General features: G+C 52.5%; 1 protein-coding gene across 2 annotated transcripts in view; it reads right to left on the reverse strand.

Annotated features, from left to right (window-relative positions):
* GSE1 (Gse1 coiled-coil protein) overlaps positions 1-26,709 on the reverse strand; it is a 486,799-nt gene that overhangs the window by 105,405 nt on the left and 354,685 nt on the right. The window lies entirely within an intron of this gene.

Consider the following 26,709-nt stretch of genomic DNA (forward strand, 5'->3'; position numbering starts at 1 on the left):
AAGGAAGAAGAAGGAGGAGGAGGAGGAGGAGGAGGAGGAGGAGGAGGAGGAGATTGGATTTATATCCCACCCTTCACTTGGGGTCTCAGAGCAGCTTACAAACTTCTTTCCCTTCCCCTCCCCACAACAGACACCCTGTGAGGTCGGTGGGTCTGAGAGAGCGCTTGAGAGAATTGCTCTTTCCAGGACAGCTCTGACAGAACTATGGCTTGCCCAAGGTCATCCAGCAGCTGCGAGTGGAGAATCAAACCCAGTTCTCCCAGATTAGAGTCCGCTTTCAAGTGCAGGATCAGCCTTCCACTCGCAACTGAAATGCAAGGGATTACGAAGCGGCCACAACTTTGCTTCTAAACCCCCGTGGACAAAGACAGCAGAGGTTTGCTCCTGTGTACACCCAGCAAGGACAGTGGGGAAGAAGCAAAAGGACTGCAGGACCCACTTTAGCAAAGGAGTCGGGCACAGCTGTCTGGAAGGAGGGACACCCACCCCACGGCAACCCCGAGAGCACCTTCCCCCTTCCCCCCTTTTCAGACCCATCCTGATGTTCAGCTGCAAGGAAATCCCGATGAGGGGAGGGGGGGGGGGGAACGGGGCCTTCCAGCCTTGACTCCTTCCTGCCCTACACTCCTGGGATTATCATAAATTAAGTCATAATTACTCTGCATACATTTGCAATGCAAAGATTCCAAAGGCGACAGGCACATTCCACAGAGATGGGAGGCGATATAGAGGGATACCATGAATGTGCTTTTTTCCGCCTAGCTGGTCTTCCTCCTTGAGAAGGAGGCCAGAAAAGTTAATCAGTGTGTTGGTGTGTGTGCCTGTGAGTCCCATTTTTGGATTTCAAACCAGCCAAGCCTCAGGGTAGATAATGACTCCAGCAAGCATGGAGGAAGGGTATTTGGGCTCCGCCTGGGACCCCTGTAAGGCTGCAAGAAATGCACACAAGCCATCATCTTGAAACTGTAAACCCCACCCCCCACACACTAGACTCTGCTTGCTTGTAAACAACAATATCTCTATGCAGTCACAACTTCATAGACATGTCTCAAGATTTAAAGCTAAAGGACTCTTACAGACTGGACTACCTTCTCCCACATGATCCAACCCCCCTACTTTAAGTTTTCCCATGGTTCCTGTGCACAGTGTGGCAGGCACCGTGTGGGGGGCAGGGCCTTCTTCACAGCAGCACCAAGACACTAGAACACCTTCCCTACTACCATTTAAACCAAGGCACTTTATTTTTTTGAGAGCTTTTGTGTGTGTGTGTGGGGGGGGTGCCTTGAGTGTTTTTTCCTCCTGCAGCCTGGCTGCTGCTTGCCGTTCAAGTCTTGTTTGTTCTACTGCTTGGCATCTCCGCCTTTCTTTAATTGCTGCTATTGTTTTGATACGATTGGTTTTAATCCATACTGTGGATTCTCTCTGAGGGCTTTTTTTTTTTGGTTAGCTGCTTTGTAGATTTTGCAAATCAAAAGGCGAGACGTAAATATTTTAACGGATAATATGTAAGAGATAACCACACCAGAGACTCCACGGTTGGGCAGGTAAAATTAACACTCCTCCAAGGCAACCTCTGAACTGGGATTAGGAACAGAGGACCCAAGACGGACACACCAGAAAACAATTCCCCTGCAACTGCCCCTTTGTCTGCCAAGAGCACCTAGTTTCTCTTCCAAAGCTTAATCTGACCATACACGGTGATCATCTGTGTGCAAAAAGAACACACACACGTGTGACCTTTCTGAAAAAGAAAAAGTGCCAGTCAGGAATCCAACTGCATCCAACATTCACTTGAACTTTTTATTCAGGCCCGGCTTAGCCTGCCACCTTCCAACAGGTCTGTGACCTGCCCAAACTGGCTTCCAGGGTCCCCATTTCATATTCTGAAACTGGACATGGATACCCTAAATGCAATTTACCTTGTCCAGCACACACCTGAGAATTTGCATGAGGCCTCATTCAGACAGATGGGGAAGGGGCTGTGTGGCTCCGCAGGTGTTTGGCAGGTGGACGGTTCAGTTTGGTGTAGTGGTTAAGTGCGTGGACTCTAATCTGGGAGAACCGGGTTTGATTCCCCACTCCTCCATGTGCACCTGCTGATGTGACCTTGGGTCAGTCACAAGCTCTGGCAGAGCTGTCCTTGAAAAAGAGCAGTTTCTGTCAAGAGCTCTCTCAGCCACACCCACCTCCCAGAGTGTCTGTTGTGGGAAGGGAAAGGAGTTTGTAAGCCGCTCTGAGACACCTTTGGGTAGTGAAGGGGCGGGGTATAAATCCAATCTCCTCCTCCTCTCCTCCTCAGTCCTCGGCATCTCTGGTTAAAAGGACCAGGCAGTCGGTGATGGGAAAGACCTCTGCCTGAGACCCCTCAGAGCCGCTGCCAGTCTGAGTAGACAATGCTGACCTTGAGGGACCAAGGTTCCGATTCACGATAAGGCAGCTTCACATCTGTGTTCGTTTTAGATGAAATTGCGTTTCACGAGTTCTCATTTGGATTTATTTCAAAAATTGTATTTGGAGGGGATGGGATGCTGCTTATATTCCTTTGCAGCGAATTGCTCACATGTGCATTCATGCCCAGAGAAGCAACCAAGAAGCATGTATGCAAATAATAAAAGAACCAGTCCCCAGTGTTTCCAATTTCCACCGTCTACATCTTTAAATGTCTATCGGGGTCATCCCAACAATCCTAGAAGAACGCGAACATAGCCACTTGATGGATGAACACACGAAGCTGCCTTCGACAGAATCAGACCCTCGGCCCATCAAGGTCAGTCTTGTCCACTCAGACTAGCAGGGGCTCTCCAGGGTCGCAGGCAGAAAAGGGTCTTTCACGTCACCCACCACCAGATCTTTTAACTGGAGATGCCGGGAGACTGCGTTGCAAGCAGATGTTCTACCGCTGAGACACAGCCCCTCAATGGGGACCCGAGGACAAGAGACTGTGATTTGAACCTGGCTCCTCCCACGCTGACAGACCGCGCCGGCTCTCACGACGCTGACCACAAGCAACGAGAGGCCACTGCCAATCCATTAGCCCTGCCAGGGCCTTTTTGAGCTACTAAGTGCTGCAGCCACAAGGGCCTGGCCACAATTAAATCTGCTGACAACCGAATCAGATTTGATCAAAGGAAGCTGCGTTGGTGCTGATCCCACAGAATAAGGAATGCAAAGGAGGCACCAGTGGCTCTCGTCCGCTGGCACGAGTCCTTTGGCTGCTGGAGACTTGCCAGCTTGAGAGTCAACATGAGCGCTGACCTTAGCAGATCCCTCTTGACAAAGGCCTCTGTCACCAGCCCAGAGAACCACACTGCTGTACTCGTTGCAGGCTTCTTTCAATAAAAGACCAATGGGGAAGTGGCAAGGCAGGGATAAAACAAGCCTGCCCCCCCCCCCCGAACTGAGCCGCCAGCTTCCTCCTGGCCTCTCCGGATTTAAGAGCCGCGTACACGGATTAACCCGCCTGCCCGTTGACCTGGGGGTCCGATTTGAAATCCCCTTTCCGTTCAGCTTCTGGTTAATGCTGACAAAGAGCCGACGACTCGCCTGTGCGCCGGGGCCCGACAGCATATGCTGCCGACGTTATCTGTGCCGCCGTGCTGTCTTATCCAGAGAAATTGATTAGAAGGTTATTTATCCCCACGCGCCTGGGCTGGGGCCATAAAATCCGGGCAGGACGTGCAGTCGGCAGCTGTTCCAGGGCCGCCTTCCACTTCCCAGGTGTCAAGCAAACACCACCCGCGCAGCAGCATGCCTGGTTAGCGAGGGCTGCGCTGTGCATGCTGATGGCTCTGGGAACCTGAATGAATGTGCACATTATCCAAAGAATAAAAGGAACTTATTCCAGGGAGGGGGTCTTGGGAAGACCCTGCTTCCCAGTGCATATCTCTGATCCCAGTGCCAAGAGGTGGCAACCTGCACGTACCGATGGTCAAATGACACAGCCAGTCTTACCACCCCAGAGAACGAAGAGAGACATGGTGAAAGGTACCAAGTTCTTCCGGGTGTCCCTGCCCAGGGATTAAGATCACAGGGAGAGACCCTCCTGAGTGGCCCATCAATCAAAGAAGCCCCAGTGGTGGGTGCAGAAGAGAAGGCCTTTTCGGTGGCAGCCCCACAATTATGGCACAACCTCCCCAGGATGGTGTGCCTGGCCCCCTCACTTTTGGACTTTAGGAGGCAGCCGAAGATGGGTTTCATTTAAGGTAAAGGTAAAGGTTCCCTTGCTCGAAAGCCAGTCGAATCCGACTCTAGGGTTGCGGTGCTCATCTCCATTTCAAAGCCGAAGAGCCAGCGTTGTCCGAAGACATTTCTGTGGTCATGTGGCCAGCGGGACTAAACACCAAGGCGCATGGAACGCTGTTACCTTCCCACCGAAGTGGTCCCTATTGATCTACTTGCAATTTCTTGCTTTCGAACTGCTAGGTTGGCAGGAGCTGGAATTAGAGACGGGTCTCGAACTGCTGAACTACTGACCTTCCACAGCCTGCAGTTCAGCGTCTTAACCACTTGAGCCACTGCAGCTCCGGGTTTCATTTAGGACCACATAAATTGACAAGAAGTCCTGAATTGTGATTTTAAAGGATTTTTTTTTTTTAGGGCCGTAGTGGCTCAGAGGTTAAGACGCTGAACTGCAGGCTGTGGAAGGTCAGTAGTTCAGCAGTTCGAGACCCGTCTCTAATTCCAGCTCCTGCCAACCTAGCAGTCCGAAAGCAAGAAATTGCAAGTAGGTAAATAGGTACTGCTTCGGTGGGAAGGTAACAGCGTTCCATGCGCCTTGGTGTTTAGTCATGCCAGCCACATGACCACAGAGACGTCTTCGGACAGTGCTGGCTCTTCGGCTTGGAAACGGAGATGAGCACTGCCCCCCTAGAGTTGGATTCAACTGGCTTTCAAGCAAGGGAAACCTTTACCCTTTATTTTTTAAAAAATGTATTTTATGCATTTTATCAACGTTGTAAGCTACCTTGTGAAGAAGAAAGGTGACTAATACACTTTTAAAATAAATAAATAACATATTTAGTTCAGCCTGGGCTGCCTGGCTGGTTGGGGGGGGGGAGCTACCGAAACAGGAAGGGATTAACTCATTTTTCACTGAGCACCTACACCACCCTTCACCCACCAGAAACCAGCGGAGCTTGGCCTGTCACCTCACCCCAGAGCCGGTTCTGAGTTGAACTGCCTGGATGCTCACATTTTGGGAACTGGAAAGCCTAAGTCAGTGACCGGAACTGGAAACTTGGTGGCCTACGCTGGCACTGCACCTAGAGGGAAATCTGGGAAGAGCTACGCTGACTGCTTATTCCTTTCTGGGCACGAGCCAAAGATCTGGAGCTACTCAAGGGTGGGCTACCAGGGTACTCAATGGGCTCCTTATTCACATGGGGGGGCCCCTGCCCCTCAGTGAAGAGCTTCTAGGGACATTCTGTTTGTGTGTCCCCACCTTCAGAGATGAGGAGGAAGAGTTCCAGAGACAGGGCCTTTTCGGTAGTGATGCCCCAACTCTAGAGCTCCCTTCTCACCTTTGTTTACCTGGAATTGAGTTATTTCCGTTCTGGATCATTTTCTTTATGGTGTGTCAGACGTGTGTGTGTGTGGGGGGGGGTTGTTGTCTCTCCACTTGGTCTACTAGACAAGTTGTATTCTGATGGCTATTTTCACTGGCACACTTCCCGGTGCCTACAACGGCATTAGTTGTTCTACTGCTGCTCCCAACTGGTCTTTTTTTTTTTTTTTTAAACACTGAAGGCTTTTATCATGAACTTTAAAAAGGTAAAGGTACCCTTGCCTGAAAGCCAGTCGAGTCCGACTCTAGGGTTGCGGTGCTCATCTCCGTTTCAAAGCCGAAGAGCCAGCGCTTGTCCGAAGACGTTTCCGTGGTCATGTGGCCGGCATGACTAAACACCAAGGCGCATGGAACGCTGTTACCTTCCCACCAAAGTGGTACCTATTTATCTACTTGCAATGTCTTGCTTTTGAACTGCTAGGTTGGCAGGAGCTGGAACTAGAGATAGGAGCTCACTCCATCATGCGGCAACCCGGGTCTCGAACTGCTGAACTACTGACCTTCCACAGCCTGCAGTTCAGCGTCTTAACCACTTGAGCCACCGCAGCTCCTTTTATCATGAACTTGGAAGCCACCTATCTTTACAGGTTGTGCAGGGCACAGTTTTTTAAAAACAAAAATGCATGCAAGAGACCAGCGTGTCTCGCTGCTCATTGGGAGCCAGTAGTTATGCATTCAGTCCCACTTGCCTAGGTATGAAGTCATGCTCCCAATAGCCTCACTTCTGCCACCTGTAAAATGGGGACATTTGTGACGGTGAATAAGGACCACAAAGCCTTTGCCCATGAGTGCCTTTTCTACAAACGTGCCAGAAAAACAGGTTTTGGCCCGGCGAAGCGAGAGAAGGTCTCACTGGCAGCCAAACCGGCCGGGTCGCTAAGTAGCCGCTTCCTGGCAAAACAGAGTCTGCTGACAGCCGGCTAGTCATTTCGCTTTGCTCGGCCGAATCCTGGGCAGATCAACAGAAGCTGGCGTTTGAAAAATGAGCTTTGAGTCGTCTGACCCACGGCCGGCAGGCCTCCTTCCCGGCAGGGGACAGAAGCGTCTGGCAAACCGGCAACGGTTCCAAAAAGGGCACGGGGAGCTCCCGTTTCCTCCCCGAGTCACTGAGCCGATGACCCGGCGGAAACCTTCATGTCTCTTTCTTCTGTCAGTCGCTGGAGGAACAGGTCCCCGAACAAAGAGCTCAGAGGTGGCTGGATACCTCCTTTTATATTCCCTCTTCAAGCGAGACAGGCACGTCCTCGCTCCTGAGGCTTTCATCTTGTCATGCTGCGCATGTTAGCAGCTCGGCTGCTTTGGACCTGCGTCTGTGTGTGTGTGTGTGTGTGTGTGTGTGTGCATGTTGTGGGGCGGACAGGCAAGGGACTGCAGGGCTTGATGCTTGCCAATAGGATCTGATTGACTGGCTTTTAATCTTAAGGGTTTATCTCCCTGCTGCCAAGTTCCAGTGAAGTGGATTCTTAGAAGCAGGCGGGGGTGTGCCAGCGGGCGGCTTCCAGGGCTTGGAAACGCTCAGATACTGTCTGCAGGCGGATGATCCTCTGCAAGAGTTTCTGCACCCGGGGTACGTTAGGCACTCGGGTTTCGCCTGGCCTGCCTTACTCGGCATCAAGAGTCTGCAGTTGCCGGGGGCGGGAGGGGGAGAAGCTGGCTCATTTCCTCCAGACAAGTATTTGCGAGCCCCTCTGCGCCTTTCTGTTTGGGGCACCGAGTGGCTTCGAGTGCACACTTGTGCGGGTGGTGTGTGCGATGAGGGCATCTCTGGGCCGATGGTCCCAATCTGAAGTGGCCACCCAGGTGCTCACAACCTAGGCCAGGAGTCCCCAACATGGGGCCCACAGGCAACAGGGTGTCAGACACCTTTCCCGGAGCCCACCCCCCTGTTTTTCGGAAAGTAGGCGGGGCCAGGTGGGGCTCTCGCCCAGCGGGGCTTCCGGTTGGCCACTGGAGATCTGACTGGCTGTGCAGATTGCAATAAGGTTGTTTCAGCAGCAACTGCCAACCAATGCCTCTCCCCCCCTCCCCAAACACCGTTGTATTGTTAATTATCTCTTTTCTCTCTTTTCTCCCCTGTCGTCGGGCCTTCCACTGTGTGTGTCTGGCCCCTCCTCTTGCAGCAGCTATTTTGTGGCTCTGCCCGCCAGACTGAGTCAGAGTTCCAAAGGTGCCCACAGGCTCAGAAAGGCTGGGGACGCATTGGCCTAGTCCACTGTCCCAAAAGGGGACGCCGGCCAGGGAAGCACGAGAACAGGGGGGCCCACCTATTTGGGCAGAAGGGATGGTCACAGCCAACAGGCAATAGAGGCAGCTGCCCTGGAACCTGCAGTTGGGAGGGGCCCCACAGCCTACAGCCCTACACCCCCAAAGGCCATGGTCAGGGTCGACATACCTGAGGGACCGCCTTTCCCCATACAGGCCCCAAAGAGCGCTTCAGTCGGGGTCACAGCACCGTTTAGTGACCCCGGGCCCTAAAGAGGCCAGGCTAGCTACCACGAGGGCCAGGTCCTTTTCAGTAGCGGCCCCTATCTGGTGGAATCAGCTCCCGGAGGAGATCAGGGCTCTGCGGGACCTTTTACAGTTCTGCAGAGCCTGTAAGACGGAGCTCTTCCGCCAGGCTTTTGAGTAGGGGACGCCGCTGCCACTACCACCACTGCATATATGCGGAGCAGGACCGTCGGGGATGGCCCGATGGGAAATGGGAACATCATGGCGCATGCCGTCTTCCTTCTGTTTTTGACCTTGGACCTCCTCATGACATGTAATGAGAATGTGCAATTTAGTCCTTCATGTATCCGTGAGATGTTAATGTTTTTAGCTTCGGCTGTTTTAATTTATCCGTTTTATAGCACCTTGTGCCCTGTTAGCCGCCCTGAGCCTGCGTGCGGGGAGGGCGGGATAGAAATGGAATGAAATAAATATAAATAAATAAATAAAGGAGGGCAGGCAGGCATCTACCGCAGCTTGCATTTTCTCCAACTGGGCTCCGGCTGCTGACTTCTGAGGGCAACAATGGCTCCCACCCGTTTTACATGGGGTGAAGGCCACCCTTCACTGGGGAGTAGCAGTGATTCTAGGGCCCCGTCCTGGACTTTTGCCCAAGGCCCCAGAATCACTAAGATCACCCCTGAGGCAAGAAACAACCTGTATGTTGCACAGAGGTGCTGCTTCACTAGCACACCACAGTTGCAGATACATCTGTTGTCAATGCTGGTATCCTTTACATGATAAGGATATGTATTGCATCTTGTTTCTCAGATGATGAGGCGCAAACAAATGTTCTAAGCCGTTTTAAGTCCCAACTGTGGGGAGAAAAACTGAGTATAAGTACACGAACGCACCCTCCTACGTGCAAGTGTGTGTGTTAAATGACTCCCTTCCCGACGCGTAACACCCATGCCCCCGGCGACCACTACAGACCCTTCCTCTCCTGTCGAGGGAAGCCAACCAACTTGCACGCCATTTGAGCGGGGAGGCCCACTTACACAAACCCGGTGGGCCTTGAAATCACTAAGTTAGCTTCAAACCACAAGAGTGACAAGACGTTGCAAGTCAGAGAACACGGACTCCTTCTGTCTTCAGGCTGACATCTAAACACCAAAAACACCCAACCTGGGCACAAGGGACAGTGTCTGGAAGCTGCAAAGGCTCTTTCCTTCTTCGGTATGGAACCGGCAGCGTTGAAGGGCGCTTGTCAAACTCCCTTGAGCTTCAAATACACCTTGCGATGCAAAGGTGAAAGAGCTTGCATATCTCAAAGCCAGGGACTGGACATGAGAACCTCAGAAGAGCCCTGCTGGATCAGACCAATGGCCCATCGAGTCCAGCATCCTGTCTCAGACAGTGGCCAACCGGTTACTTCAGAGGACCAGCAACAGGGCATAGAGGCCAAGGCCTTCCCCTGATGTTGCCTCCTGGCTCTGGGATTGAGAGGTTGACTGCCTCTGAACGTGGAGGTCCCCCTCAGTCACCATGGCTAGCAGCCACTGACAGACCCCTCCTCCACAAATCTTGTCTTGAGGCCAGCTAAAGCACTCCGAGCCACGTCCCGATAGGGCAGAGGCTGTAAGAGCCCCCTTGCGGAGGGGCGACTTCTCCCCACACACCTGGCTCCCTCCTCCAGCCCTACTTCTGCCATGGATGCGCAAGCAGGCTGATGTGCTCCCCAGCTGTCAGGTGCATTAAAATAATGCTAATAGTAATAATAATAATCAATGTCACAAGCGACAAAACAGGGGGGAAATTCCTGCAGATTAAAACAAACGCGACCATAAAGAGCGCGGAATGTGAGGAAAGCTCTCTCTGCAATTAAGCAGTTTTCTGCCGCACAACGATAATCACCTAATTATACTATTAATGGCAGTTCAACCTGCTTAGAAATGAAAGGACAATTCTTCCAGAACAGGACGCCAGCTGTTTGTTACAGATGTCAAACATCTTTAAAGGATTATTATTAAAAGAAGGGGGGAAAGGAGGGAGGGGGACCCACCTTAGAAAAGCAACCAAAAACCAACACGCTGATCAGCTGGACCCAGACTCTCTGGGCGGCATTCGCTCCCAATCCTGCCCCGTGCTACCGGCGGGGGTGGAGCCGTTGTGGGGAGAGCGCAGCCAACTTTTTTTTTTCCTTTTTCAAACGTTGGCTGCGTCTTTCCAATTAAATAATTCATCGAGGAAGAGGAATGTTGATCCAGCAGAAGAGACAGCTCCGTGACTCAGCCCCTGCACACCCGGAGTAAACAGAAACTGTCAAACACGCTGTCGTCCTGAGCCGCTCGCCACAGCCAAATTTAGAGAGCCGTGGGCTATTTGTGGCGGCCCCGAGACTGCTGCGCGTGCCGGTCTTCAACTTAGCAGGCATATGCTCTGGTTTTCATCCCCTGCCGGGGCGCCTCTCCTTGCGCATGAGCGTCTCTCCTTTGAAGCTGTCAAGAGGAGGTGGAGGGGGAAGGACTGTGCACACCTCTGTGCAATTTGGGAGTACAGTTCGAGTCGGAGTGTAGCAAAACAAAACATGCTAAAAGGAGGTCACGGGAAGAAAGAGAGGTTGCTCTGGAGGGTGTTCCGGGAGTCCCCCCCCCCCCATTTTAGCCCAGGCTAACCCCATCTTGTTACATCTCAGAAGCTAAGCAGGGTCAGCCCTGCTTAGTACTTAGATGACAAACCACCTCTGAACAACTCTTGCTTTGAAAACCCTACAGTAGCCACAAGTTAGCTGCCACACTCCACACCAGAGAAGAAGAAGAAGAGATTGGATTTATATCCTGCCCTTCACTACCCAAGGGAGTCTCAGAGCGGCTTACACACTCCTTTCCCTTCACCTCCCCACAACAGACACCCTGTGAGGTAGGTGGGGCTGAGAGAGCTCTTTCGAGAACAGCTCTGAAATAACTTGTGACTGACCCAAGGTCATCCAGCCAGGTGCAAGTGGAGGAGTGGGGACTCAAACCCAGTTCTTCCAGATTAGAGTCCGCGCTCCTAACCACGACACCAAAGAAGAAGAAGAGATTGGATCTATACCCCATGGCCCTTCACTACCCAAGGGAGTCTCAGAGCGGCTCACGAACTCCTTCCCCTTCCCCTCCCCACAACAGACACCCTGTGAGGTGGGTGGGGCTGAGAGAGCTCTTTCGAGGACTGCTCTTGAGAGAACTTGTGACTGACCCAAGGTCACACCAAAAGTGGAGAATCAACCACCATTTCCCCAGGTTAGAGTCTGGGCTCTTCACCACCACACCAAACTGGCTCTCAGGTGGCTGTATCTCAGGAGCACGCTGGTGCGCTCTCTCTCTCTCTCACACAGACACACACAGGCAATGTAAGTTCAGTGTGACCAAAAGGCATTAGCTGGCAATCAGCCTACAGTTAGCGTGTCCATCTGAGTATCCTCCAGAGCAAAGGGCAGCCGGAGAAACGCAAGACGATACTCTTATTCTAACTGGGATTAGAAATCCAACCACACGAGGCAGTTATTGCTCTCATGACCCACCTACACCTCCAGGTAAATCTGCCTCATGGTTAACGCAGGAGTAAGAGATTAAAGGAAGTCAGGGAGAGGGGAAAGGGAGAAGTCATGAGCTGGGAATGATTTGGCCTTCTGCATCCATTTATCAACAAAATGCACCCTGCAGAGAGCCTCCCGGCTGGAGTTTGCCAGTGGGCTTAAAACAATCCAGAGGGAACAGCCGAGCAAGTTAGTGTACGGCCGTGTTCCAGGCAGCACAAAAAAGAGGTGATTCAGTGCCCCACAGATTGCCCCTCAATGCCAGCCAGGGCATCACTGAGACCCCACTTCCTGCCTGTCGACACAGACCTATGAGGCTGGATGCACCCCTTTGCATCTGTTCTTTGAAAGGCAAGACTCATTTCAGAGGTAGTTTGCCATCGCCTGCCTCTGTGTCGCAGCCCTGGTATTCCTTGGCGATCTCCCATCAAAATACTAGACAGGGCTGACCCCGCTTCGCTTCCGAGACCTGACAGGATCGGGCTAGCCTGGACTATCCAGGTCGGGGCATCCCTTTGCATCTTTGAACTCCAGCCCAGGAAGAACTGACGTGGAAGCATTTTGGATCTCACCTGGGGCCACAGCACAGGCTCACGGCAGGTTCGATACAATGGGACCGGTGTGTGTGTGTGTGTGTGTGTGTGTGCGCGTGTGAAGTGCAGCTGACTTACGGCGACCCCAGAGGGCTTCCAAGACAGGAGACGTTCAGAGGGCGGTTTGCCATTGCCTGCCTCTGCACAGCAACCCTGGTATTCCTTGGAGGTCTCCCATCCAAGTACGGCCAGGACCATTTCTGCTTAGCTTCTGAGATCTGACAAGCTCTGGCTAGCCTGGACCAATGTTCCCTCTAAGCTGTGGAGTCTTGTGAGCAAAAATTCTACTTTGTGAGCTACTGGCATTAAATCTGTGAGCGAGCGATTTGGCTGCTGCACAGATTAGCTTGCTTTGGAGCCATCCCTTCCTGAGCTAAAACAAAAGTATGTGAGCCAGAGGTTAAAAAACTGTGAGCTAGCTCACACTAACTCAGCTTAGAGGGAACAGTGGCCTGGACCATCCAGGGATTTTAAAAAAACAAAACACCCTGAGCAATCTGCACTGCCAGACGATACCTTTTTGTCAGCTTTCAAGCCTCTGTGCAGCCAGGATTTTCAGTAATGCGAGGCCCGACAAAGAGTGACCCCTGCAGAACACTTGTCTGCTCAACTGCCCTTCTGACCTCCCACTCCTGTTTCTTCTGCATCTCTTGACTAGCCAGCAGCCCAAATGCTCAAGTCCTCCACCCCAATCAGCACACCAGTGGTCTAAGCGCACTCAGGAGGAGGAACGAGGCACGTTTTGCAGCATGAACCCTATGTTGGCCCTGGGGCTCAGGAGCTCAGTCCCAGAACTTTTTTCTAGCACTGGGGCTCAGTGCTGGACCATCTGTGGACGAAAACTTTCCCCACGCACTGAGATTAGGGGCAGGACTGCCAGTTCAGAGGGTGCTACTTCCAAGACGGCATATGCCCAAACACCTTTCTGTTAACAAACCAAGTTACAGCGCAAAGCCAGCTCACTCTCCCAAATCCATGCCACAGTGAGCTCTGGAAGAAGAAGACGCTTCCAAGCACTACCTGAAACACAACTCGCTTATTTCTTCCTTGCCCCTCCTTTGCAAAACTAGTGTGGCCAAATCCAGGCACTGTTTAGAGTGCCAAATATGGCCTCATCGTACATTCTGAGAGCTACGTGTAGTCTTCTCCAAGGGACAGACCAAGGATCCCTCTATTGGTTACAGGTTCTGTGGCTCAGTGGCAGAGCATCTGCTTGGCATGCAGAAGGTCCAAGATTTGATCCCCCGCAGCATCTCCAGTTGAAAAGACCAGGCAGGGGGTGACATGACCTTAGCCAGAGCCCCTGGAGAGCCGCTGCTAGTCTGAGCAGACAAGACTGACCTCAATGGACCAAGAGTTCTGATTCACTATAAGACAACCACAAGATACTGAGGAAAAGCCATGGCTCAGATGGAAGAGATTCTGCTTGGCATGCAGAAGGGTCAAGTTCAATCCCCGGCATCTCCACGTAAAAAGACCAGGCAGGAGGTGATGGGAAAGACCTCCACCTGAGACCCTGGAGAGCTGCTGCCAGTCTGAGTAGACAAGACTGACCTCAATGGACCAAGGGTCTGATTCAGTATAAGGCCGCTTTGTACTTGTTCATCTGTGCCACAGGTGGTTCCGTTTTTCGGCTTCCACCTAGAGCAGGGGTGGCCAAACTGCGGCTTGGGAGCCGCATGTGGCTCTTTCATACATATTGTGCGTCTCCCAGAAGGGCAGCTGGGGAAGCAAAGGGGAAGCATACTTTTCCTCCCTCCCTCCTATCTATTTGCTTTCTTTGTTTCTCTCTCTCTCTCTCTCTCTTTCCACCTCTTTCATTCTTTCTTTCCACCTCTCTCTTTTTCTCTCTCTTAAATAAATATCATTAGCAAACAAATAAATATCATTATAAATATCTGTTTTTACCCCTTTTGTTTTTATTTTTGGCAGTCTCATTTAATGTTAATAAAAAGCAAATTTGCATATTTAAAAATAAAAATAAAAACGTGTGTGTGATATCTGTCCATGTCTTGCGGCTCTCAAACATCTGACGTTTATTCCATGTGGCTCTTACGTTGAGCAAGTTTGGCCACCCCAGACCTAGAGAAACAAGCTATCCCTTGCCGATTGCAGACAGCTGCCCAACGCGATCCAAAAGACTAACCCACCCAGACAGACAGCCTCGGTCCTCTCCTCCTAGATGCATCCCCTTGAACTGGCGTGTGTCCCCAAACCGCAGCTAAATGACCGATGAAGCATTTCGACAGGGCTGCTCCTTTCTGCAAGGAAGGGCCAAAGGGAGCTGGCCCTGGCCTGTGTCCTGACACCCCCGCCCCAGAGCACAAAGCGAGCCCCCCCAAGGTGACCAAAAACACAGCCTCCTCCCCGCCTTCCGAACGTTATTGATTCCTCCTGCCAGCCCGCGGGTCACGGTGCGGCTTCTCTCGGGGAAGAAGGCACCACTTAGCCAGAGACGTCCTTCCCCAGCTGCCTCCGCGGTAATTAGTCCACTGAAGACAAGCCATCTTTCACCCCCCCACCCCGCCTTTCTTTTATGTCTTCCCTTTTTCTTTCCCCCCCCCCCCCACCCCTCAAATAATCACAGGGGAGGAAGGGAAAAACACACACACAAGTGGTTGACACCGTTGCCATGCCAACAGAATTTAGGGCCTGCCAGGGGAGGAAGGGATGGGTTTGTGCATGTGTGCGGGTGGGGGAGGGGTTAAAATGGTGCTAATCCTGTGCGGATTACGCGGGAGGCACTGAAGTGGCTGGAAATGGGAAGCCCAGGGCATGTGGACCACAGCAGGATGGGGCAGAGAATCCAGAGAAGACCCCCGTGGTTCTTGCGCACCTTGATGGGGTCGTGACCTTTACCTGGGGGAGGGAGAGGATTCTTTATAGATTGATTTATACATATTCAAAACCTTTATTGGCCACCTTCCTTCCTTGTGGAGCTCAAGGCGGCTTGCAGTGTAAGATATAATGCCCAAAAATACGGTTGAAACATAAAAGCAAAAATTAAAAGCACATCACGTCATGCACACCACGAAAGCTTAACGGTGCCTCCGGGACCAGAGTTCGTATACCTCCGAAAACCAGATTTTGGTGTACAAGCAAAGAAGGCCGCTCACAATCTGCTTCCCAGATTGGGGCCACGTCTTGAAACTGGGCTGAGTGGGGCCTTTGACCCGATGGGGCAAAGCTCAGCCTACAGCCTTGTGGGATTTCAGGGAATCGGGAGGGACCGGGAGACTCGGGCGGGGCCCAAGCGGAGCCAAGCTGGGGCTTCCCCACGACTGAGCGATGGCTCCAGAGTCGCTCTCCGCTATTCCCCTGCTCCCATCCCACCGGGGGCAGGGCAGGAGGTGTGAGAGGCAGAGCAAAGGGCTGCGAGGGTGTTTTGCCGGCCCAGCAAGGATCACGGCCTTGCAACCAATCCTGGCCAGGAGGGAACGCGGGCACATGCCGTGCGAGCCAGGCTGCCAGCTGGCGTTACTGTCAATCCCCGCTCTCAGGCGACCGACACACACACACACACAAACACCCTCCAAGAGCAGGCCCTCCTCGCTGGCGGGAAAGAAGCCGCACAAGCCGCCTGCCTTTTGATTCCCCCCAGATAAAGGATGCTTCCTCCCTCTCCCCATCCCCCACCCCGCCCACCCCTGCCAGCCTCTATAACGAATTTGGGTCCCTCTGAAACAAGCCCCAGATGATGAGGAGGACGCGGCGGCTGCTATCGCCCGCCTCGTCCCTCTTGAGCGGAATGGCATCTGATTGCAATTTCCTTTTATTAATGACTCGCCGAACGGCATGACCTGGAGTGGTGGGGAAGGTAATTTCGGCGCAGCCTCCCTAATACCGGGGGACAGCTCTCGCTCTCTTCCTCTCTCTCTCTCTCTCTTGCTGCTGAGCGGCTCCGAGAGGCCAGGCTGCTGGCTGCTTGCCCTCTTCCAGCAAAAGGTGGCAGAAGAAAATACAAAATACAAAAAAATACAAAATGCACCCAAGAAGAGAATTCCCATCCTCCTCTCCCCCCCGAGATGCTACACCCCACCTTCCCCTGCTGCCCAAGGCCTGCAGAGGATGAAATTGCCCCAACTGCAAAGCAGAGCTTGGGAGGGCAGGCAAAATAAGAGATACCGGGGGTAAGACCGACTCGAAGCTACAAGGTTGGGCCCACACAGCCAGGAAGGAACCACTTCTGGCTTTCTGTCCAGGCCGTGCCCTGAAGCAGGGACGGAAAGGCGCAAAGGCAGTCCAAGTGACTACTCTGGGTTGCTCGATGCAGAAATGTAATTGGCCCCCCAAGTCATGGGGCAACAGGGGTCTGGGGAGCGTGTTCCCTCTCTACTTCATCCTCAATATCCCCATCTACACAGGGAAAAGGGTTGTAACGCCCGCCTGGCACCTCTGGCTAAGAAGAAGAGGAGATTGGATTTATATCCCGCCCTTCACTTGGAGTCTCAGAGCGGCTTACAAACTCCTTTCCCTTCCCCTCCCCACAACAGACACCCTGTGAGGTGGGTGGGGCTGAGAGAACTCTGACACAAACTGCTCTTTTTCAAGACAGCTGTGTCAGAGTTTGTGACTGACCCAAGGTCACATCAGCAGGTGCAAGTGGAGGAGTGGGGCATCAAACCCGGTTCTCCCAGATTAGAGTCCGCACACTTAACCACTACATCAAACTGGCTAAAAAGGACCAGGCAGCAGGTGAAGGGGAAAACCTCTACTTGAGAGGCAGGTGATGTGAAAGACCTCAGTTTCGGATTCTGGAGAGCGGCTGAGCAGACATCACTGACTTTGATGGACCAGGGGTCTGACATGGGACAAGGCAGCTTCATGCGTTCATACAGGGGAGGGGCTGCGGCTCAGTGGAAGAGCATCTGCTTGGCATGCAGAAGATCCCAGGTTCAACCCCTGGATTCTCCAGTTAAAAAGGACCAGGCAGGAGGTGAAGGGAAAGACCTCTCTGCCCGGGACCCTGGAGTGGTGCTGCCAGTTTGTACAGACAATACTGACCTTGATGGATCAAGAGTTTGATTCCTTATAAGGCAGCTTCATGTCTATTCATGTGAACTCCGGAAGGGGAATCCAATCTCCATCTCTGCCCCGCCCAAGCGTCAAAGAAGAGACAGGGTGGGGGCAGCACCAGGAATGTGTTTGCAGGGTCTGCCATGGGGTCTCTCTAACTAAACCAGCTCAGAGATCAGCATGCATAAAAGAACATGCAAATTCTCCCACGACTTCAGAGAGAGAACTTGCAAACTCCCAACACGTTTCCTAGGACAAGAATAAAGCAGGCCAGCTCCAAAGTCCTCAGGAGCTCTTGGGCTAGTCTTCAAAGATCAGCCTGTGACCAGAGTTCAAGGATCCTGATCTCAGGCCCACCTTTCTGAAAGCCCCCCCCCACTCCCCCAAGGCCTCTGGACAGGACGGTGCAGGAGAAGAGCACTCCGCTCTGTAGCCGCTGCCACCCGTACGCTCCCACCTCTTGGGGGACGAGAAGTCCGGCTACCAACGATGGAACTGCTTCTGAAGGTTTTGGGAGAGGGAGCGGGGAGGCCAGAGGAAGTGGGCACAAGCCGCAGGAGAAAGACACGAGGCGGGTAGAAGGTAAAGATGGGGAAGAAGCATGGAGTTTGCCAACAGAGCTTTTTAGCAGGGGAGGGGACAGAAGCAGGGGGACGTGGAAAATGGCTGCCCAAATGAGCATCAAACGGCTCCCGCCATACCCTTTACGTGACACCTGTTTTATGGCCCACGCCCCAGATGATCTCCTTAGTGCCATGGAAATCTCAGTCTTCCTTCCCATCGCTCCAAAAACCAACAGAGACGTGTCAGAGCTGCCCCCCCCCCGCTCTCCTAACCCGGAGAGTGAGGGTTTGTGCAGAGAGAGAAGGAAGAAGAAGAAGAAGAAGAGATTGGATTGATACCCCGCCCTTCACTTGGAGTCTCAGAGCGGCTTACAAACTCCTTTCCCTTCCCCTCCCCACAACAGACACCCTGTGAGGTGGGTGGGGCTGAGAGAACTCTGACACAAACGGCTCTTTTTCAAGGACAGCTGTGCCAGAGCTTGTGACTGACCCAAGGTCACATCAGCAGGTGCAAGTGGAGGAGTGGGGAATCAAACCCAGTTCTCCCAGATTAGAGTCCGCACACTTAACCACTACACCAAACTGGCCAGGAGAAGCCGGCCCTGCCGAAGAAGCCATTGCCCAGAGCCAGAGCTCCTTCTCGGCCACCCGGCGCGCCTTCCTTCCTCGGGTAAATCTATTTCTGGAGGAGGTTGAAATTTCTATCTGCTGTGACCCTACCTGCGCGATTAGCATTTCTAACGTCCCCCCATAGCCCGGAATGGCTGTGCACAATAATTTCAGTGTTTGACAGCGGCTGGAAGCATCCACACATAATTTTCCTTAATTGCTTCGGATCTTGCGGCGTGACACTTGAATGCTTCGCCTCCCCCCCCCTTCCCTCTCTGGTGCTTCCAGGGAAGAAAAGAGACCACCTGATGGATGCCCGGAGAAGGAGGGAGGGGGAAGAAAAACCCTGACTTTGAAGAGGGAGGAGGAATATATTAGCGCCTCTGGGAATGAGACTGGAAACGAATCTTTCTTTCCGTGGCCTTCCGTCATCCCCTGGATGCTCAATGCCTCCGCTTGCTGTCCCCGTCCCTAGATTAAATGCTGGTTGGTTTTTACTGGGAGCAGGAATTAGAGCTTTGGCAATTACAGTAAAACAGAGAAGTTTCACACGACAGGAGGCGCCTGTCGCCGTAAGTAAATCCTTCTTGATTGGGCCACGCAAATAAAGGGGGGGGGAATCCTCCTTGCGTTTGCCAAGGGGACGTCTCCAGAGACTCCCCCAGCCTGTTTTTACAGGACAAAAGCACAGAGAATTCACGCAGCCCTTATCGATTTCCAGCAGAGGCATCTAGAGATGAGGCCAAGCAAAAAAACAAAACAAACCCCCAAACCACGGGTCTGTCATCTCCAAGGAGCAGGAAGACAAGAGATGTCGGGAGCGGAGTTACGGATCGGCACCAGCGGTGTGAAAAATCACCACAAAGACGCTTGCTCACAGCAAGGCTCGAAGAGGCGCTCTGTGAGACTGGCCACTGAGTGGTCCCCACGGAAGGAAACCTCCCCAAACTGGTTTTGCCTGCCCATTTTTACACAACTGTCACCGTGGTCCGGTGAAGAGTGAGCCCCCAAACAAAAGTAGCTCATGACTACTCTCCTTCTCCAACAAATACAAACACACACACACCCAAAAAAATATGGCTCTCCCTCTGCACAGATCCGATCAGATGGTTTGCCATTTCCAGAAAATACCGACAAGTACTTCTAAGAACATAAGAGAAGCTAATGTTGGGTCAGGCCAATGGCCCATCCAGTCCAACACTCTGTGTCACACAGTGGCCAGAAATAACAGGTGCCCTCCTCAGGAGGTCCAGCAGTGGGGCCAGGACACTAGAAGCCCTCCCACTGTGCCCCCCCAAGCACCAAGAATACAGAGCATCAGTTGCCCCTGCCTGAGAGATCCTATCTATACCTTGTGGCTAATAGCCACTGATGGACCTCTGCTCCATATGCTTATCCCGTTCCCTCTTGAAGCCATCCGTGCTTATTATTATTATTATTTATTATTATTATCATTATCATTATCATCATCATCATCATCATCATTATTATTATTATTTTAAGCATTTTTACCTCGCCCTCCCCACAAGCGGGCTCAAGGCGGCTTACAAGGGGCACAAGCCCATATATAAAACCCAATAAAACAATAAAATCGCAATTATAACAATAATAGCAGTAAAACACTAATGACAATGATAAAGTGCTTTCAATCAAGATGGTCTTGAGTGGTTATCTTCAAACCAGCTTGTTTGAAGCTTGTAGCCGCCCAAACCAGCTTGTAGCCGCCTCCACCTCCTGTGGCAGTGAATTCCACATGTTAATCCCTCTTTGGGTGAAGAAGGACTTCCTTTTATCTGTTCTAACCCGACCGCTCAGCAATTCCATGGAGTGCCCACGAGTTCTTGTATTGTGAGAAAGGGAGAAAAGTACCTCTTTCTCTACCTGCTCTTTCCCATGCATAATCTTGTAAACCTCGATCATGTCACCCCTCAGCCGTCGTTTCTCCAAGCTAAAGAGCCCCAAGCGCCTTAACCTTTCCTCATAGGGAAAGTGTTCCAACCCTTTTATCATTCTAGTGATTGACCCTGTCTACCAGTGTGGTGCTGTACCACAATCTGGGAGGCGCAGGATCAAATCCCCCCACTCTGCCATGAAACCTTGCCGGGTGACCTTGGGCCAGTCACGAACTGTCAGCTTAGCCTACCTCGCAGGGCTGTTGTGAGGAGGGCATTGGAGGAGAGGAGAATGGGTCCCCAGTGGGGAGAAAGGCGGAGTATGACTGAAGTGAATAAACAATATAGGATTTTGGTAGGCCAGTCACCCAGTTAAGGAAAAATTAGTCAATCGCCATGGTGAAGGTGTATGAAGGGGGGAGGAAAGCAAACTCTCGAAGCTTTTAGGCAACATCTGCACCTATTACCCGCCCCTCTGGAAGAGGCATTCTATTACATGTGGCACTGAAGAGGGAATGCCTCGATGAAGCTGATAACTGCCATCCACCGTGTTGGGTTTTTTTAATTAAAAAAAAAGATAATTCACCATTTCATTACAAACCTGCTGTCTGACTAATCAGCGGCATGGTTTAAAAATAGATCAAAAGATTTCCAACTGATACGGCACACCGGCCAATCAGCATCGCAGGCTGAGCTGTGGTTTGGCTGCTGTTGTTTCACCTGTTTAAATTCAGCCGTGGACATCTCTACAGCGGCGCCTTTGCCTTGATCTGCTGACCGTCCACTGTGTGTGGATGCATGGCCAGCTTGGGAGACCCGCCTCACTGTGCTGCAGCCTCACATACATGTGGACTCATGCGCCAGGCTCCCATGGGAGCCATACCACAATTCAACATAGTGAAACCCCCCTCCTGTGTCCTTAAGGGCTTCTGGAAAGTTGTTCGAGTGGGTTTCCAAGGTGCAGATTATCTCCTAAATCCTTCCTCCAGGAGGGGAACACCACCAGGAGACAGAGCAAAACAGATGAGCCATTTTCAACTGCCCATGGCCTGGATCGTTGGAGGGCCAAACCAAAATTGAGCTGCCCATGAATCAAAGAATCCTAGCGTTGGATGGTACCTCCAGGGTCATCTAGTCCAACCCCCTGCACAATGCAGGAAATTCACAAATACCCCCCCACACACACACACCCAGTGACCCCTGTTCCACACCCAGAATATGACAAATAACTTCCAGGATCTCCAGCCAAACTGGCCCGGGGAACAATGGCTTCCTGACCCCAAAGTGGCGATCAGCATTTCCCTGGGCATGTGGCCCATTCTTACACGCCCGGGGGAATGCTGATCACCACTTTGGGGTCAGGAAGCAATTTTTCTCCAGGGTAGTTTGGCCAGGGATCCTGGAGGGTTTTTTTGTCATCTTCTGGGAGTGGAACAGGGGTCACTGGGGGTGTGGAGGGGGAGGTGTTTGTGAATTTCCTGCATCGTGCAGGGGGTTGGACTAGATGACCCTAGAGGTCCCTTCCAACTCTGTGATTCTGTGATTCCTGGGCAGCCACGTGGTGCCATCTCCTCATTCCTCCATCGATGCACATCGTCTCCTAGGCCAAGAGCTCACCCATTAAACTTTGCCCGTTATTCTCAAGAGGAGATGCGCATCTGCTTTCCTCCCTAGTCAGCCTGGAGCAAATCCTGGGAGCCTTCCCAGACAGTGGAAATGGCAGGAAATGCAGCCACTCTGACTCCCTTTGCCATGGGTGGCTATGATCGACAGCTTCTGGAGGAGGTACATGGAGAGAGATGCGACGCCTTCCATTAAACCTGATGCGGCTGGGGATTGGCTGGCAACGGAAGGCACAGAAAGCAGGCTCTTCTGCCAGCGGTGGGCTTTTCAGACGGATCTGGCTGGGGGATGGGCAGACCTTGGGGCTAAGGTGGGCCCTTGTGCATAAGCCGTGGGCTGGTGCCAAATGAGAGTCCCTTTCAAGAGAACAGGAAGGGAAACGAGACTGAAGGTTTTTCTCCTCCCCCAGTGTCTCTCAGATGATTAAAAATAGGCGGCGGGGTTTTGTTGTTCAGTCGCACAGTCGGGTCCGACTCTTCGCGACCCCATGGACCAGATCCCGCCAGGCCCTCCTGTCCTCCGCCGCCCCCTCGTGGATCACTGCCTTGTCGTGGCGAGGGGGCCTGCGTGGTTCGATGAAGCTGTGGGCTATGCCGTGGAGGGCCACCCAAGACAGACAGGCCACAGCAGAGAACTCAGACCAAGAGTGATCCCCTGGAGAAGGAAATGGCAACCCACTCCAGTATCTTTGCCAAGAAAACCCCATGGACAGTATCAAAACGCGGCGGGGGGGGGGGAGGAATTTGGACCAGCAAAAAATTATTAAATACTGAGGCCTAGTAACTTCTGTAAGCTTATTTGAGAGAGAGAGAGAGAGAGAGAGAGAGAGAGAGAGAGAGAGAGAGAGAGAGAGAGAGAGCTGCACAGTCAACATCTTACCAAACCAGCTCGTGTTCCTCAATTCAATGCACAAAGCTGAGCCCAATTCAAAATACACACCCTTCAAAAACATATTCAAGCGCCCTGTATTTCATTTGCTTCATTTATATCCTGCCTTTCTCCCGAATGGGGACCCAAAGCAGTGCCCATCATTTCCCCTCTCCCCCAATTTATCCTCACAACAACCCTATGAGGTAGGTACGGGTGAGCGTGTGTGACTGGCCCAAGGTTGCCCAGCACCCTCCATGGCTAACATGGAGATCTGAACCTGGGTCTCACAGGTCCTAGTCCAACGCTCTAACCACTACACCATACTGCCTCACTGGTTTTTGCCTCTTTGCCTAACAATCACAACAGCCGCTCAGTAGCACAACAGTCCTCGGTTCCTCACAATGATCACGGACTCCATCCTTGACACAGCCCTCCTTCCTCAAAAGGGAACCCAGAAGTCTCTCTGTTTTGTGCTTGCAATTCAATTTCAGGTTCCCCTGAGCAAGTCCAGCATAATCCTACGCTTTAAACATCAATTACAAAAATCACATCTTAAACCACGTTCTCTTGGCCTCCCTGAATCTCTCCCTCTTAATGGAGGCTATAGACAGAGGACGGCTGCAGAATCCAATTTCAGCCAAATCGGTCCAGAACTCTTCCGGGCCTCTCAGCCAACGACAGTCAAGTTATTACCATCAGTTATTTGAGAAAAATTATATCCTGCTCTATAATCCAATTGGAGCACAACTCCATTTAAACTTTACACGGCAGACGTATTTCAGACTGTAATGGGGGCGGGGGGGGGGCGGGAAGACACACCATTAAAAGAACTACAGGAATGCTCAGCTCTGCGGTCCACGCACCCGTTAGAAAAATCCACAAAGGCAAGAACATCTCAGTCATGGTGTCATGGCCGGGGAAATGTCTCCCAAGAGAGTCCCACTAGAGCAGGCCGGCCTTGAACATTTGCAGGAGGGAAGTCAAAACATGCTCGTTGACACAAGTGCAGGGTGTGAGCGCATGTCCCGGGACCCAGGCGGAAGTCATTCACTGGAAGTTGTCCAAGACCATTCAAAGCCACTACTCAGTGGGCAAATGCTGAACATGACCGGGCCAACCCAGAGCCCCTGTGTGCTCTCCCCCATCAGGTACCCATGCGCCACTTGGTTTCTGACCAATCACAACTCTGCAAATGAACGGAAGGCTGCGCGTCGCACCCTGTTCTACCCCGACACAGAATACCCGCTCTCTCTTTGCCTCACGGGGACCCTCGATCCCAGTGGAAGGTGACTCAGATCTGCCCGCTTGCACCCCCACAGCGTCACATGCACGGCCAGCTACAACCCTTGGCCAACCACGACGACGAGCTCTTCCTGTGTAAGCGCAAGGGATTTTGCACTGAACTGGAGTTTTTGTATGCGACAATAAATGGAAAACGGAAATGATCGGTCCTCACGGCGAGTCTTAGGGGGACCAAACCCACCCGGCCCCTGCTGCCTTCATCGAGGGGCCCAGTTTTTAAACTCTGCCCCTTGACCCAGCCTCACGGCTCCATGGTCACCATTTTGGAACTCTTGTGTCAGATTAAAGGCAAACTTTGAGAGACAGAGAGCGAGAGAGCGAGAGAGAGGTTATTCCTGTAACTAACTGCCACACGGAAAACCCATTTCCTGAAGCCAAGGCTTCACAATCAACCAAAGTTCAGAAAACCACCGCAGGCGTTGAGATGATAGAGGAGCGAGGGGTGGCGGCGGATCCTTCCTTTCTCCCCCTCAGCTGAAACCACAGGTGAGCAAGAAGAGTCACGACCCGGAGTGATTCATGTCCACCCAGGTGGGCCACTTGAGTAACCAAGGACAGTGTGTGTGTGTGGAGGGGGGGAGAGGACAATTTGCCAGTCTCTCCACCTCCTTCCTGCTCCCTTCCGGTCGCCTTTCAAAGACGGGCAAATTTGCACCCAGGGCTTAGCAATTGAGACACAAGACCCGATAGTGGAAAACAACAGCTAACGCTGCACACTGCCACCCACATGCACGCACACAGACACACACACGTTTCTTGGTGTGCCATTTCAGCAGAAAACCCAGAAGTCCCCAGTAGCACCACGCATAGCCCATCCAAAGCCCAGGCCGTGCCTGCCCCTTTCCCCAAATAATAATTAAAAAAAAAAAACCTGTAGGGAAAGGGAAAGCAAAAGAGAGAATACAAAAGCCACCAGGGGTGGGTGGGGGGAGAGGTGGGAGAGACTTGCAGTCGCCACTCTGGGTCTGCCTGCTACATGATCAGAGCTCACTCATCCGTGAAACAATATTAGGCACCAACTCGAAAGTAACTTCACACCACGCTTCTTAATTCACCTTAGATTACTTAAGTGCTTTTGCCGTTCGCTGCTAAATAAAACAAGACTCGCCACTTAGCAAGCCAAGCAGGGTGGACAAAAGGAGTGAGATACGCTATACACCCCAAGGGCCGGGCGGGACCTGATGTGCACTCAAGTTGCACATGGCTTTCAGAAAGGGAAGGCTGCGCCAGGGTGAGGGAGGGATGGGAAGGGGGGGGGGAGAGACAGGGGGGCACGAGGGGGGGTGGGAAGGTCCTTGGACTTGCGCTGGGCTACCTCCCCCACGCAGCCATCCCACCAACCTCTCCAGCTCACCCTGGAGTTACCCCCACAAGCGACCCCATTAACCCCATGGCAATCACCCCTGATTCTTGCATAGCATGCCTAACAGCCATCTCCACGGTGTACAAATGCAATTCTCGTCACTCCATAAATTTCATCAGCTCCACAGCACCCCTCTGCTTCGGATAAAGCCCAAGGGGCTTCCAAAGTGAAACAGGGGCTGCAAAAGTGGGAACCCCGCGTTGTTTTACCCTCCCATAACCAACCGTGTAGAGCATGTAACAGCCAGCCCCAGCAAGCTTTTCCTTCCTTCCATTCTCGCTTTGGCCCCAGAGTGACCCTTACACACCTGACCGAATGCACACGGTGCTCCTCTTAGAAAGGAGACAAGCCCGATTAGGACCAGTGCATCCTAAGGAGTTCCTTTCGGGCTCGCAACTGGCTTTTTTTGTGGTTACGGCGCTGTTGCAAAACTAACCCGAAAATGAAGAAAGGAAGGCAGGTGCACGAGAGAGAGAGAGAGAGAGAGCACCAAGAGTGACCTTACCTGGCAAGAAATAGAGAGGTGGTTTCAATCCAAACATGTTTTCTCTCTCAGTTCCAAGGCATCCAGAGGGGATGGGTGGGGGGGGGGGGGAAAACAAAAACCCAGTCCGGTAGAACGGGCAGAAGAAGAAAAACTAGCGCCACGAGCCACGCGGCAGTTTTTGTTTCGCCCCCAAAAATACGTGCCTTAAAAGTTGGATCTGGATGAGCAAAGCGAAAAAGAAGAAGAAGAAAGAAAAATGATCAAAGCCGTGCGTTTTTAAAAAGGGGGTCTTGTGCTCAACCCGGGGGTCTCGGCTGCCCCCAGCGCCTGTGTCTGTCAAAGCCCCGCCGCGCCTGGCATGTCTTCGGGTGCCTTTCCCCCCTGCTTGCCTTTGGAGTCCAGAGCAAGCCAAGGAGACCCGGGGCACCAAGCGAAGAAGGAGAGAGGGTCGGGGCGCCTGCCTGCCTGCCTGCCTTGCCTGCCTTTCTTGCTCTCGCTCTTTCTTCCGCCTGCTCTCCTCCTCCTCCTCCTCCTCCTCCTCCCCTCTTTTTTTAAAGAGCCTCTTTTAGGGATTACTCATTTGGAGAGGCAGCGAGCGCGGAGAGCGCACACGCGCGCCAGAGGAGAGGCGAGGGGCGGGGAGGGGAGGGGAGGGGAAGCGCATCGCCCCCCAAGACCTGCTCGGAGCTCCCCCCCCCCATTCAGCCACTTGAACGTCAAGGGTGGCGGCGGCGGCGGCGGGAGGCCAGGGGCTTGTTTGCAGTGAGGCTTCGCGTTGGGCAGCAAATGCAAGCGGCGGGGGGGGATGTCAGAAGGCAGAGCGA

The sequence above is a fragment of the Gekko japonicus genome, unplaced genomic scaffold, assembly GCF_001447785.1.
Source record: "Gekko japonicus isolate JY-2015 unplaced genomic scaffold, Gekko_japonicus_V1.1 scaffold420, whole genome shotgun sequence".
Taxonomy (NCBI): domain Eukaryota; kingdom Metazoa; phylum Chordata; class Lepidosauria; order Squamata; family Gekkonidae; genus Gekko; species Gekko japonicus.